This window comes from Canis lupus, chromosome 20, assembly GCF_003254725.2.
Source record: "Canis lupus dingo isolate Sandy chromosome 20, ASM325472v2, whole genome shotgun sequence".
In the NCBI taxonomy this organism is placed as follows: Eukaryota; Metazoa; Chordata; class Mammalia; order Carnivora; family Canidae; genus Canis; species Canis lupus.
In genome coordinates this window covers 28,096,365-28,110,625 of record NC_064262.1, presented here as the reverse complement: position 1 = coordinate 28,110,625, position 14,261 = coordinate 28,096,365, and the positions used below count along the sequence as shown (strand labels likewise).

Sequence of the window (14,261 nt, the reverse complement as noted above, 5' to 3'; positions counted from 1 at the left end):
CCACTGGGAATAAGTGTTTGGCTTATGAAAAGGAAAAGAAATGCTGCTTCTACATTTCTCAGATTGAGTGTCCCCAATGACTCTTAAATATACAGAGCTATGCAAGGAGGAAGGAGCACAAGGACAGACAAGGAGAGCAGACTTATGCATTCTTCTGCCAGCTGTCAGTGCTTGAAGAAAAAGTTGATGTTCTTGTATGCTTTAAATATCAGCCACTGAGATAATTTAATATTCTTTTATTCAACTGGATTTTTTTAAAAAAAATCAGATACCTTTTAAATCACACTGCCTGGAGTTCCCCAGATGCTTTTGTGAACAATATCATATTGGGATGATGATGAAAATGTGATGTACTTGCTTGCTTGATTCATTCATTCATTCACTCACTCATTCATTCCACAAATATTTAGTGAATATTTACTGTAATATTTACTGTGAATATTTACTGCTAAGCACTCTTCTAGGTCCTGGACTACAGGGAAAAGACCAAGCTCCTGACTTCATTGAGACTACATTTCTGAGTGAAGATAGATACAATGCAAAATATCATGTATGTCACATGATAATACATTTTATGTAGGAAAATAAGACAGTAAATGGAATAAGAAGTATCAGTATATGGGGGGTATTTTATACAAAGTGGTCAGAAATGTGCTATTGATAAGGTGACATTTGAGCGGAGACATGAAGTAAGTGCATGTTTAAACCTTGTGGATATCAGAGAAACAGCATTACAGGTAGGAGCAGCAAGTGTAAGCCCTCTGAGGTCTGGTCCTGGGTTCCTTTTAAATACTTCCAATGCTGTGGAGTAACTTGGCATGTAACAGAAGTTAAGAGCCTGCTTGAGCTTTGGAATTCAAAACCTTGGATAAGATACTATATATTAACAATTGATAAATTACTTAAAATCTCAGCTTTTATTTTCTCTTCTATAAAATGGGGATTTCTACAATCTCCTTCTTCCCAGGGCTACTGTAAAAATTAAGTGACATATTACAGACAGAATTTAACACTGTACTTGGCATTGTGCTTAAGTGCAATAAATGTTAGCTATTTAAGGGAAAAATGCTTCTCAGGAACACTTAAATTTTCTGCAACGCTTACATACTAAATAGATCACGTGTATTGAACTGGAATACTCTTCTTTTTTTAAAAAAAAAGATTTATTTATTTATTCATGAGAGACAGACAGAGAGAGAGAGGCAGAGACATAGGCAGAGGGAAAAGCAGGCTCCTCGCAGGGAGCCCGATGCGAACTCGATCGCAGATCCCGGGATGACGACCTGAGCGGAAGGCAGGCGCCCAACCACTGAGCCACCCAGGCATCCCTGGAATGCTCTTTTAAATACTAGTCAAAGATCATAAGGTGAACAGAAATGTTTCTTTTTCTGTGTTGTCCTGGACAAGTTGCTTAACTGTAATGAACCTTAGGTTTTGAAATGAGGATACTGCATTAAATCAGTCATTGCAGCCTAGTCTCCAGGTAGTAGGAGAACAACTCTTCCTGTTTTAAACCCCCAAATAAAATGGTAAGCTACTTCTGATAAGGGTAAGGAGAGACTAGACTATCAGGTTTGCTTTGGACTGAATTCTGAGGTGTGGGGTTCAATGGCTGAGGTCTCTGGCTATGGAGTGTGACAATCCAGCCAAGGTGCTATTCCAAAAAGTTGTCCAATTTACAGTTATCTGCAGAGCATTGCTTTCCTTAAACACCTGTGTTCTTGTGGTATTTTCAAAGGGTTCCATCATCCAGATCTAACTGCAACAACTTGACTACTACTGAGCTTCATCCATAAGAGTAATTCTCCTTCCAACCCTTCTTCCCAAATCCCATTCCATTTCTTTCTGCCTCTTGAGGGAAAGCCCCTTTCCAAACACAGTAAGTCAGCTAAATTTGATGAGATGAAGGCAGCAGAAGACTGTGTGTGGGAGGGGTGGGGGTAACTAAAGGAACAGCAAGTAGAGGAAGGAGTCCTCCTAGGACCATTTCCATGGGGGAAAATGTGGCCAAAAGATGGGATGGGGAATCAAGAATCTAGTCTATTCTTCATAAGGCCTCTTTGTCCATGTTTGAAAAATTGTTGGAGGGTCATGTAACCCAGGCTGCCTTATTCATCCTTGTAGTCTTTAAAAAAGATTAAACAGAACTGGTCAAAGTATTGAAGGGACAGCTAGCTGCCCAGAGGCAAAGCAATGTACAGGTCTTGGCATTGCTAGCTATTAAGTAGCAGTTCCAGCAAAGTCTATTTCAAGAAATGCCACTGCTCCTGTTAAAAATCTCCTTCCTTTTTTCCTTGCAGAATTTATCAGACCCCAGAACCTGTTAATGCTGAGTCTGCAACTTACTAGATTTTGACTCTGGGCAAGTTCTTCAACCTGAGTGTCAAGCTCTGGAAAATGGGGGTGATGATAATTAGCCAGCATAGTTGCCTGGCACATAGTATGGCTTCAGGACATAGTAGCAACTATCAAGATAAAGAGGAAGTGTGCTGCTTCTAAGGAGCTGTGCATATTGTAAGGTGCTTTCTAGCTGGAAGATATTATGCTAATTTTGGTAAGGTACAAGTATGAAATAGAAAATATATGAAACAGGCATGAAGAAGATCTGGAGTGAAAAATCAGGCACTTTAGATGTTCCATAATTAAAGTGTAGAAGAATTAATCACTCAGTTGGCAATCAGGCCTCATTATTCCTCCTAAAATTCTTAGCATGGTAACAAATATACTGTAGTGGAGACTCTAAAGCAGTGACAACTTAGGACATGTAAAATGGATGCTCTGCAACAAACTGCGTGGCGATCAAAATCCATTGTACTAATTAGCTATTGGGATCTTTGCATAATTACACACGCTCAAGAGAGATTTACTGATTTTGTCAGCTCTCATGGCTGATATCATGTGATCCTTGGGACAAATGCCATCTTGATAAGAACTAGCTTTGTATTTGCAGTGTGGAGATATTATAACATTGCCAAAGCTTAATTATGAGCTCTGTGTTGGTGACTCAGTTTTTCATTTTCAGTTCTGTTTCATTCCTAACCCTATATAATAGTTATTTAGTTGCTGTCAAGTTAAGTAGAGACTGGGAAATAGTTGCCCTAAATTCTATGTAATCTGCCTCCCCAAAACAAAAATAAACAAATAAATAACTCTTGAAAAAAATTTCTTTTTAAACCACTTTAGGATTATTTAACACAATGTTTTTCACGTCAATAGCATTTCAAGAAACAGTCGCCGCAAAAGGCTAAAACAATGTGAGAATATGCTCAATCTCTCTTTGAATTAAAGACATGGGAAATCAGAAAACCAGGAAATAATATTTGTAGCTATCAGATTGACAAAAAATTGAATATGTGATAAAACCTTTGTGGCTAAAGCAATGGCTCTTCTATACAAGATTGTGGTGGTATAACCTTTCTGGAGGGGAAATATTATGATATCCATCAGTATTTAAATTACATTTTCCCTTGCCCTTTTCCCTGGAAATTCTAAAGCTAGCATTTCTGTTGTCAATATGATTACATAAATTTTCAAGCTATATGGGCAAAGATGTTTATTGTGGCTTATAGCAACAGCAACAACAACCAATGGAAACAACAGAAATTACTACCTATAAGGATCATAAGTAAGACACAGACACATGTGATGAGATAATATTTTGTAATATTACCTGTTTTTTTGGCGGGGGGGTTGATTGAGTATCTTTTTCACCTGGCGTACTGAATGCCTTGCTTCAGAGGACAAGTGACATAGCAGAAAGCAAAGAACAAATACACAGAAGACATTTGGCTTTTGAGTTTCAAAAGCCTAGATCCTGATATTTAGAAGCTTTTGCACTATGAGAAACGTACCTATCTGCCCCCCTAGATAAAAGTTTCCTGGGTTGGGAGAAGGAAAGGAGTTACAAGGGGAGCATGTATGTGCACTAGAAAGGAACCTTCCATTTAAGGTTGAATCCAGAGGTGGGAAGTGACTAAAGCTACAGATCATTTTGTTGAGTCTAAGAGAAAAGGAAATCTGCTTCTTAGGGAGATGCCTACATATGACTGGAATCTCCACGACCACTCCCATGACCACCAATTTTGACAGCATCCTGACATAGTGCTGAAAGAACAGAATAGAAATAGCTTCCAAATGCCAGCATGGCTCAGTAGTCCCTTGTGTCTGTGAATGATGGAGACACATGAGGGAGATTCAAAGGACCTAAGGGAAAGGAGTGGAAGCCAGAGATGATTATCAGAGATCTACATGGAGCAGTGTTTGAGGATCAGAAGGGAAGTATATATCTCAGGATCTGTCAGCATGGAGAGCCAATAGCCAACAAGATGCCACACCCATGTCCCAGAACCTCTTCTCTATGTTAAGTCTCATGGAACTCATATAAATGCCATGCAGAAAAACCCTGAATTGGCAGAGATTATGTTTTGGACACCCAAGGGAATTGAATCCTGGGACAAAATTAAGTTGAGTTAAAAAGAAATAAAGATAATTAAATGTCTTCCTTACCTGAGTTATTGGAATGAGATAGTCTTTCACTTCACATACCATGGAGGAATATGTATCGAAAATAATGAGGCAAGTAAATATGCTCCAATGTGAAAGATCTGCAAGATAAATTTTAAATTAAAAAAGGCAAGGGAGAAAACAATTTGAATAATGTGAATCCATTTGCATAAAAATGTTGTCTATTCTAAATGTTTTAAAATATGGAAGAAATGATTAATTTCCTCTAGAGATAGAGACTTTTCATTTTGTAACATTTTATAAAGATTTCTTTTAAACCAAGAGCATATATTACTGTTATAAAACATATTTATAATGCATAATAAAATGTTCCTTTCATCTTTATGCCATGTTTTGTGATCCATTACATTGAATTAGAATTCCATTTATGTAGCATTTATTTCAATAACTCCAAGATAAAGGATGAAAACATGGATTTTAAATATCTTTTGAGTATAATATAAAGCTGCCAAAGAAAACTCACTTGGCTTTCTTTTTCAGTGACAAAGGGTGTTGCAATGTGCCTTTCAGGAAAACACCTCTCCTTCAATCATTTCTGTAAAAGTGAACATCCAATTTTTCTCACCACAAAGGTACAGAAAAATTTTCTAAAAATGTGTTGATAATTGGAACAAAGACATATGACATGAAGAATGTATGACAAAGCCATACATTTTCATATGCCCTAACCTATGCTCATACATGCAGGTGATAGACACTGAACATATCACCAGAAGTTAAATAAACAGATAAGAATGTCTGCTTTCAAAGTCATCTTGCAATTATTCTAAGTCACTAAAAATATTTGGTAAGACATTTTTGTGAATTGCTTTTAGAACTGATAGCAAATCTTTTGAATGTTTTAACAGGTGCCAAGCAATTATCATTTGAGGGTGGATTTACATTTTAATAGCTGCTAACGGCCATTTAGAGGCAAATATGGTGAATAAGGCAGTTGTTCAATGAGATAATAAATTTATAGTTAAAAAACAATAGGGGTAACAACAGAATAACATTATTGTTCTACAAACTCTGAAGGAACGAACGTCTATCCCCTCAAAAGAAACTCTTCAATATCTTAAAAACTGCAGTATCACTTGAACGACTGCAATGCCTTCCTACCAGGCTTTAAAATAATAATTTTGATGAATGAATTTTAGACACTCTGTTAAAATTCAGCTTGATGACTCATAAAAATAGCATTCTAAATATCATTTTTAAATATGGAACTACATGATTTTGAAAACAAATTTAGTGGTTGTAACCAATATCACAAGTATAAAAAAGAAAATATTGGAGTGTAACATATGTAGTCAGGGTTTAGTATTATTTTATCAAATTTGTTTCAGTTATATGTTTTTAGACACATTCACTATTCAGTAAAAATTTATTAAGCCCCTGTTACGTGTTAAACCAGAGCTCTAGACCAGAGTTTTGCCCTTGTTCAAATTTTGGGCCCGGTAATCTTTTATTGTGTGTATGTTTGGTCAGGAAGAGGCTGTCCTTTGCATTGTAGGATATTTAGAAGCATCCTAGATGTTATTGGCTGAGCTGTGTGCCCCAAGTTCATAAGCAAGAAGTCTCTCACTCTTCTTTATGGAGTCTGTCCATAAGCTTCTAGGACTTCTCATACATGGCTGGGCAGCTGGGTTTCTAGAGCAAGCATCTCAAGAGATGGTAAGTGGAAGCTGCTAGTTTTTAAAGGGTCCAGAACCTGACACAATATATTCCACCAATGAAGTAATTCTAGAGCCCAAATTAAATAGGACGGGACATCAGCTTTGCTTTTTGATGAGAAAAGTGTCAAAGAATTTGGGGGTCATGTTTCAAAACTGCCACACCTTCAAACAACCAAATAAAGTGTATTTTCTTTTTTTTTTTTCATTTTTTTTTAATTTATTTTTTATTGGTGTTCAATTTACTAACATACAGAATAACCCCCAGTGCCCGTCACCCATTCACTCCCACCCCCCGTAAAGTGTATTTTCTATTAATACATCCTAATATTATAGACAAGGCAACTGAAACAAAGAGATTAAATAATTTGTCCAAAGTCACACACCTTTTACATGTTATCTTTTGGTCTTCAAAAACAAATGCCAATGATTTTGTTGTTCTGTCTCTACTTGTGATTAGTGCATATAAAACTCCACATCCTACATAATTTATAGTTTGGAATTGCTGCTTGAGAATAAAAGACCCACGGGTTCCATAAATTGAAAAAATAAGTTAAAGATTTTATCTGATGGTGAACAGATTAAAAGGTGAGGAAGCTCAGTAATCTGTGCAAGAAATATGGAAAGATTAGCAGATATGTGATCAATAAAATGCTTGAATTTAAGCAAAATAATATGTGAGAAAGTCACTCTTAAGCCTTTTAAAAAAAAAATTCCAGATTGAGATGCACATGTCCATTAAGCATGCAGTGAGACTCTTTGAGCTTTTAAGAGGAAAAGTGCTCTAAGTAAAAAGCAATTTTATTAAAAGCCAAAACAACTCCTATCAGCACATAGCAGGAGTATGTGTTTTTTTTAATTGTATCTCCAGAACTGAATGCTAAATAGAGTCCAGTGTTTTTTTCTATGATGTAATGTAAGTGGTACTTAGACATTCAACATGAAAGTCACTTCTGTCCGTTAGAAAAGCCCTTGCTCTCTAACAGAAAAAAGAAATATTTAAAATTCAGTAGAATACAAGGCACATCACTGGCTCATTGACCGAACAGATATCTTCCTAAATAAGGAAGACATAGGAGCTATTCAAACTCATAAGTATAATTTAAATGCATTTTCAAGGATACAGTGTATAGTGGCAGTTTGGTTTCCAATGACATCCTTTAACTGAAATTCGGGCATTCTGTTTAAAACAAAATGAAACAAAATTCCCTTTCCTTTTCAACCTGAAGAATCAGCGTAGGGACTACTATTATTGTCTAGTCAGTGATAAACATCTTTGCTTCCACAATGTTCAATATACTAGCAAATAGAGAAAAAGACAAAGTATTGGGTCACTAGACTTCCACATTCTATGTGGGCTGGGAACATGCCTGCTGAATTCACTATTGTAATCCCAATCTCTAGCACAGTATTTGTGTTGAGTAGACATTCAATAGACAGTTACTGAATGAGTGAGATATTTCATTTGTTTCAAGAAATAATACTTAGTCATGGTGCATGTCCACTTTTTAGACTTAAATCAGACTTATCAATACTTAAAAATGTATTTTACCTCACTTCCCTAATTGTTATAGAGCAGTGGGAGCATTAGAAACTACTCCTTCTCAAATTTTTTTTACTAATGAAGAAACTGACTCTAGAAACACAGAATCTAGCACACCTGGCCAAAGTTCATGGATGCAACAGAGATACAAACTAGAGTTCCCCATCCAAGTTCACATGGACTTTGCCATATTAATTACTAATGGGAAAGGAAACACCTACCTCTTACCAAGTCAAATACATGCCCATGTTTCCTCAGATGGGGCCTGGCCCAGAAAAGAGTAGAATTTATCACATCAATAAGTCCAAGAATTTGTGGTTTCTTTTTCTTTCTCTGTTTTTTTTTTAAACACTATTGTGCTGTTATTATTTTCATTACGTTTATATCACCTGACAACATTTAGATGTCAAAAATATCAGGTGTCTATTGTGTTTACTACTCTATAGTGTCTAGTGCATGATAGGTGCTCAATACATTGTTTATAGGAGGCAATAAAAAATAAAGTTGTGTTGTTACAACAACCCTGTGAGTCTCACTTGTTCAATATATTGATTAAATCTATGAAGGCTTGCTCAGGGCTGGCTTTTCCACTCAGCCTAGGAGGCATAGTACCTAGGAACCATGAAGAAAGAGGCTCATGAAGCTGTTTCAATTCCCTTTAAAATCCAAAGAAAAAAATGAATATGATCCAGCTTGGATTACATTCATCATTATGCCAACACAGTTAAAAAAATATAAATTTTAGTATGTTTTTGTAAAGAAAGGGCCATGAAGATAAATTGCCTACAGCCCACAAAAGTTGTAATATGGCCCTGGGTTCTCCTGAGATGCTTTAAGGGCTGATGTATGAAGCTATAAATGGGCACTGAGCTCACTGAAAACCTACAGACACGAACATGGAGCTCGTTGTGTGTACCCAGCAGTTGTAAAAAGTGAGCTGATGACTGGCTACTTTCTGAGAAATAATCTGGGTTTACTAATGGTAGAGAAGTTATAGTCAATGGTGGAAATTCTGGGTGAGCCGCTCTCTCAGAGTTAATTGGAGAAAAGGATTCATAAGTTTTTCCTGTGGACCACTCATAAGCGCACCTTACACCACATGTAAAGGAGTACCCACAAGACCCTCTTAACCTAAAGGGTCTACCAGGTTCCTAAAAAGCTGCAGAAGGAGTGAATTACCAGCTGAGGCAGAGGCACACACCTCAGGTCCAGGAGGGTCAGGTGAGTGGTCCCTAAGAGTAGGGATTGGAAGTGTCCTTCTGAAGAGAGAATCTTCCAGGCTGAGAGGGAATGAAGCCAATTTACAATATTATCAGTCAACCAGGAGATTTCCTGCCCTACTGACCCCTTTTCATTTCTGTCAAAAAGCTGTTAGCAATGGAGAAAGGAAGACCAAGGAAAGAAAGAAGAAGCAAACCATACCATCCTCTACCATGCCAGCTTGGGCACAGGGAAAGATTTAACTTTTACTCAGTTTTGATACTTAGATTATTATATGAGACTGGGAATTACAAATTTCAGAATCAAGAAATTGTAAATAACCTATAACTTTTTTATCGAGAGAGCAATTCAAAATCATGTCTGAGGTTTGTTTCAGGGGCCTGGGAGAATTCCCTTACAACTGAATAAATTTAAAGGAATCATGGGAGATCAAAAAAAGAGAGATAGACATACACACAATTTGTTCAGTATCATCAATTTCAGTGAAAATATTCTAAAAGAGTTAATACCTCCAGAAATGGTTTCACAATTCAGATTTCTCATTACTTGAATATTATTTCACACTGTAGAATAATCATTCTTCATGTAAACAAGCAAGTAAAATGAGCATAGAATTTACTTCATGATTCTACATGCCAAGTCATAAATGAGGGGAGACAGTCACCAAAGAGCCTTTTGAAAGAAGATACCAGTCAATGACAGCATGACATCCAGATAGCAAAAGGAGAGGCCTGGGTGATATTAAGGAAATTCTCCTCTCATGTTGTGGATCATATTAATCAATCTATTCTTAATACATATATGGGTTTATGATCATTTCCATTTATATGAAAATTTTTGCAGAAAATATAAAATATTTTGAAAATTTAGAGAACTTAAAATCAAACCTGTTTTCATATGGGGGAGTTGAATGGAACTGTTTAGCACTCAAAGTAAACATCCCCAAAATTCTACTGTTTGAAGTTTCTTCACTGTGTCAACTTAGAAATTTCTTGGTTTTTAAAAATGTTTTCACCATCTGCCACCATACAATGTTGTTACAATATTATTGACTATATACCCTATGCTATATTTATTTATCCCATAACTAGAAGTTTGTACCTCTTATTTCTCTTTACCTATTTTGCACATCCTCCACCCCCACCCCTCGGGCAACCACATCTGTTCTCTGTATTTTAAAGTTGGGGTCCTTTTGTTTGTCTGATTTCTTTAGATTCCACATATAAATGAATTCATGTGGTATTTGACTTTGACTTACTTCACTTAGCATATCAACCCTAGAAATTTCTTTCAATTTCTATGTAACTTTGCTAATATAAAATATTAGTGAAAATATTTTTCAAGTAATTTTAATAAAAATAAATAGCCGAGAAGCCATTTAAGTATCCTGTTTATCTGTTCCCTATTTAGAAGTATAAATTCTATTTTCCTAATAATATAAAGATATGATTTGCTTATGAATAAAGAAATAACCAATGTTGAATTTTCTCACAAATGCCTGACCACACAAAGGTGGGTGTGAGGTTTCACATTGAAATGAATATTCATACAACTGCTTTTAAGATACAGAAGATATCTCTTAGAATTTATGTAACAGCCATTCCTGTCTGATTCTTTTTTTTATTGTTATTTCCAATGATAATTTCCCAGTTATAAAGGAATTTTAAAGTATTTGCTGATGGAAACATTGGCAGATAAGCCTTTTGTAAGGACCTTCTTCACCAAAAATACCCATCTGCTTCCCTTTGCAGAGCTAATATTTTAAGCCGATCTCATCTTTTCCAATAACATCCCATTCAAACCCAGTTTGTTGCAGTCTGCATTTACAGGCCACCAAACAGGTGCCAGACACTGTGCTTAGCTACAAATATGAGTAATCCATATTTCCTACCTTTAAGGAGATCATTTATTTATCCAACAAACATTTGCTATGAGCCTATTATGTGCCAAATTTCCTGTGGAAGTTGGAGATAAGTCACCAGAAAGGCAGCCAAGATTCTGTCCATATGGAGCTTATGTAGTATAGCAGGAAAGTAAATAGTGAAAAGGTAAGTTTGATCATAATTATTATACAGAAGTAGAGGGTGTTTTGAAAGTACATGGCAAGGGCACCTAACTTAGTCTGAAATATAAGGTAGGGCTTCTATGTTAACATCAGACATTATATTAAAAGAAGTATAATAAAACCAGAGGATTATAAGCTGAAAGAAACATTTTCAAAGTACAAAGAGCACTGAGATAAGAGTGATCAGTTCTGATTGGCATATAACTAGAGGAGGTAGAAATCTGGAAGACTTCTGAGAGTAGATGCTATTCGAACTGAGAAATGAGGGATATTTTATTAGTGTACAGTCTAAGGCAATCTAACAAACTCCAAAACATAATGGCATGAACAAAGTACTACCTTGTAACAGAAAAAAGATCGGATGATGGGATCACCCTCCAGATGTGACATTAATTTTTGACTCCAAGGTGGCTACTACTGCTCCTGTCATCACATATAGATTCCACCTGCCTAGAAGAAAAAAAGCAAGTAAATTAATATGTGAAGACAAGGAAAAGTAACCCTGATAAAATGTAAAGTGAAAAAAAGTAGGTCATATAATAATATAAATGATACTAAAAAAAAATAAAATAAAAAAAATAAAAAAAATAAATGATACTAACTCATTAATAGCATATAGTGCTACTTGAAATAGATATATGTACATTATATATTTGAAATCTAGATATACATATGCATATACATATATTCACATGTATACATATATTTTTTAAAATATTTTATTTATTCATTCATGAGACACACACACACACAGAGACAGAGAGAGAGGCAGAGACACAGGCAGAAGGAGAAGCAGGCTCCATGCAGAGAGCCTGACATGGGACGCGATCCCAGGTCTCCAGGATCACGCCCAGGGCTGAAGGTGGTGCTAAACCGCTGAGCCACCCAGGCTGCTCACATACCTATGTTTCTATACAGAAAATTGTATATTCTCCTGGACAATGGAAATAGGATGTGGGAAAGAGAAAACTTGTACCTTATATAGTCCTGTATTACTGAAATTTTATGTGTATTAATCTTATAAGTATTTGTAAAATAAGGAGGATAACAAAGTGTTAATGTGCTTATATTTTCTCTTCATAAACTCCCATGAACACAAACACACACAACATACACATTAAACAAAAAAATTACCTTTAATTAATCTTTATATAGAAATAAGGCCATGCAGAGAAAATTACATTTCTCTTGCTTAATTTATAGATCATGCTAAGGAAAAAGAAATCTAACATTCATCTTACTACTCAAAGAATTGCATAAACATGTCCTACTTCTTATTCTATCATTGAACATGATGGGTCCCTGGCTCGGAAAATAGGAAAATAATAGCACTAAGTAATGACAGACCTTTTTTTTTTTTTTTTTTAAACTTCAGGATGTCAACCTAGGGTTGGTAAATCTATCATTTTTAAGAAGTGAGATTATTTTCTTTTGGGGGCAGCTTTAGGTTCACAGCAAAACTGAGCAGAAGGCATAAAGATTTCCCATATACCCCCTACTCCCTCATCATCAACTCCCCTACCTGAGTAGTACAGTTTCTCCAATTGATGATATTACTGACACATAGTAATCACCCCAAATGCAGTTTCCACTACAGTCATTCTTGGTAATATATATATATATTATATGCTTGGACAAATGTAAAATGGCACATATCTATCATTATGGTATCTTACATAGTATTTTCATTGCCTTAAAAATACTTTGTGTGCCACTTATCCATCCCTCCCTCCACCATAACCTCTAGAACTATAGTATTTGTACTGTCTCAATAGTTTTGCCTTTTCCAGAAGGTCATATAGCTGAAATCATACAGTGTGCTGCCTTTTCAGATCGACTTCTTGTGTTTAAAATGCACTTAAGTTTCCTCCATGTCTTTTCATGGCTTAATAGCTTGATTAATTTTTTAATCAAACATGTTCCTCTCACCTCATTAGTATTTAACCACCTATGACACTAAGGTAAAATAAGAAATCTTTTAAGATAATCCCTTAAAACTCTTGAAAATAAATGGGAAAATTGCTTTCACTTAAGAATAAGTGATATTGCAAAAATCATTAGTAGTAAAACTGAAACTAAAAGGAGATTACAAGGATTCAGAGTGTGGAATACTTGGGAATAAAGTTAACCAAGGAGGTAAAAGATTTTTACATTGAAAACTATAAAACACTGAAAAATTAAGAAAGACATAAATAAATGGAAAGATGTGTATTAATGAATTGTAATATTTAATCATGTTAAAATATCGACAGCACTGAAAGCAATCTATAATCAATGCAATCCTATCAAAATCCCAATAGCATTTTTCACAGGAATAGTAAAACAACTCTAACATTCATATGAAAAGATGAAGACCTTGAACAGCCAAAACAATCTTGAGAAAAGAACAAAGGTGAGGGTATCACACTTCCTGATCTCAAAATATATTATAAAGTCATGATAATTAAAATAGTTTGTACTGGCATAAAGACATAGATCAATGGAACATAATAGAAAGCCCAAAAATAAACCCAGGCATATATTTACCTAATCTTTGACAAGATTACCAAAAATACCCAATAGGGAAAGGGCCAGTTTCTTCAGCAAACAGTGTTGGGAAAACTAGATATCCACATGTGTTCTTACCACAGCTAAAAAAAAAAAAAAAAAAAAAAAAGGAAAAAAGAAAAAAAGAGAATGTGGATCAGTCCCTAATATTTATTTTTTATTTTTATTTTTAAGGTTTTAATTTAATTTTTTGTATATATTTTTTGGAGTTCGATTTGCCAACATACAGCATAACACCCAGTGCTCATCCCATCAAGTGACCCCTCAGTGCCTGTGACCCAGTCACCCCATCCCCCTGCCCACCTCCCTTTCCACCACGCCTTGTTCATTTCCCAGAGTTTGAAGTCTCTCATGTTCTATCACCCTCACTGATATTTCCCACTCATTTTCTCCCTTTCCACCACCCCTTGTTCGTTTCCCAGAGTTAGAAGTCTCTCATGTTCTATTACTCTCACTGATATTTCCCACTCATTTTCTCTCCTTTCCCCTTTAATTCCTTTCACTATTTTTTATATTCCCCAAATGAATGAGACCATATAATGGTCCTTCTCCGATTGACTTACTTCACTCAGCATAACACCCTTCAGTTCCATCCATGTTGAAGCAAATGCTGGGTATTCGTCATTTCTATTAGGTCCCAATATTTAATTAGATAGTTGGGGTTGGTGACTGAAGAAAGGTCTTATTTTCAATTTCCATTTGTGAT

The 14,261-nt window shown here is 35.6% G+C and overlaps 1 long non-coding RNA gene across 1 annotated transcript; it reads right to left on the bottom strand.

Moving 5' to 3' along the window:
- Nucleotides 1-3,637: 3,637 nt before the first annotated feature.
- Nucleotides 3,638-13,640, bottom strand: LOC112666105 (uncharacterized). Its single transcript, XR_003140738.3, has 4 exons — nt 13,535-13,640; nt 11,348-11,458; nt 4,507-4,604; nt 3,638-3,731 (listed from the first exon to the last, which is right to left on the bottom strand). It is a non-coding gene; the product is annotated as an uncharacterized LOC112666105 (long non-coding RNA).
- Between the last annotated feature and the right edge of the window lie 621 nt (nt 13,641-14,261).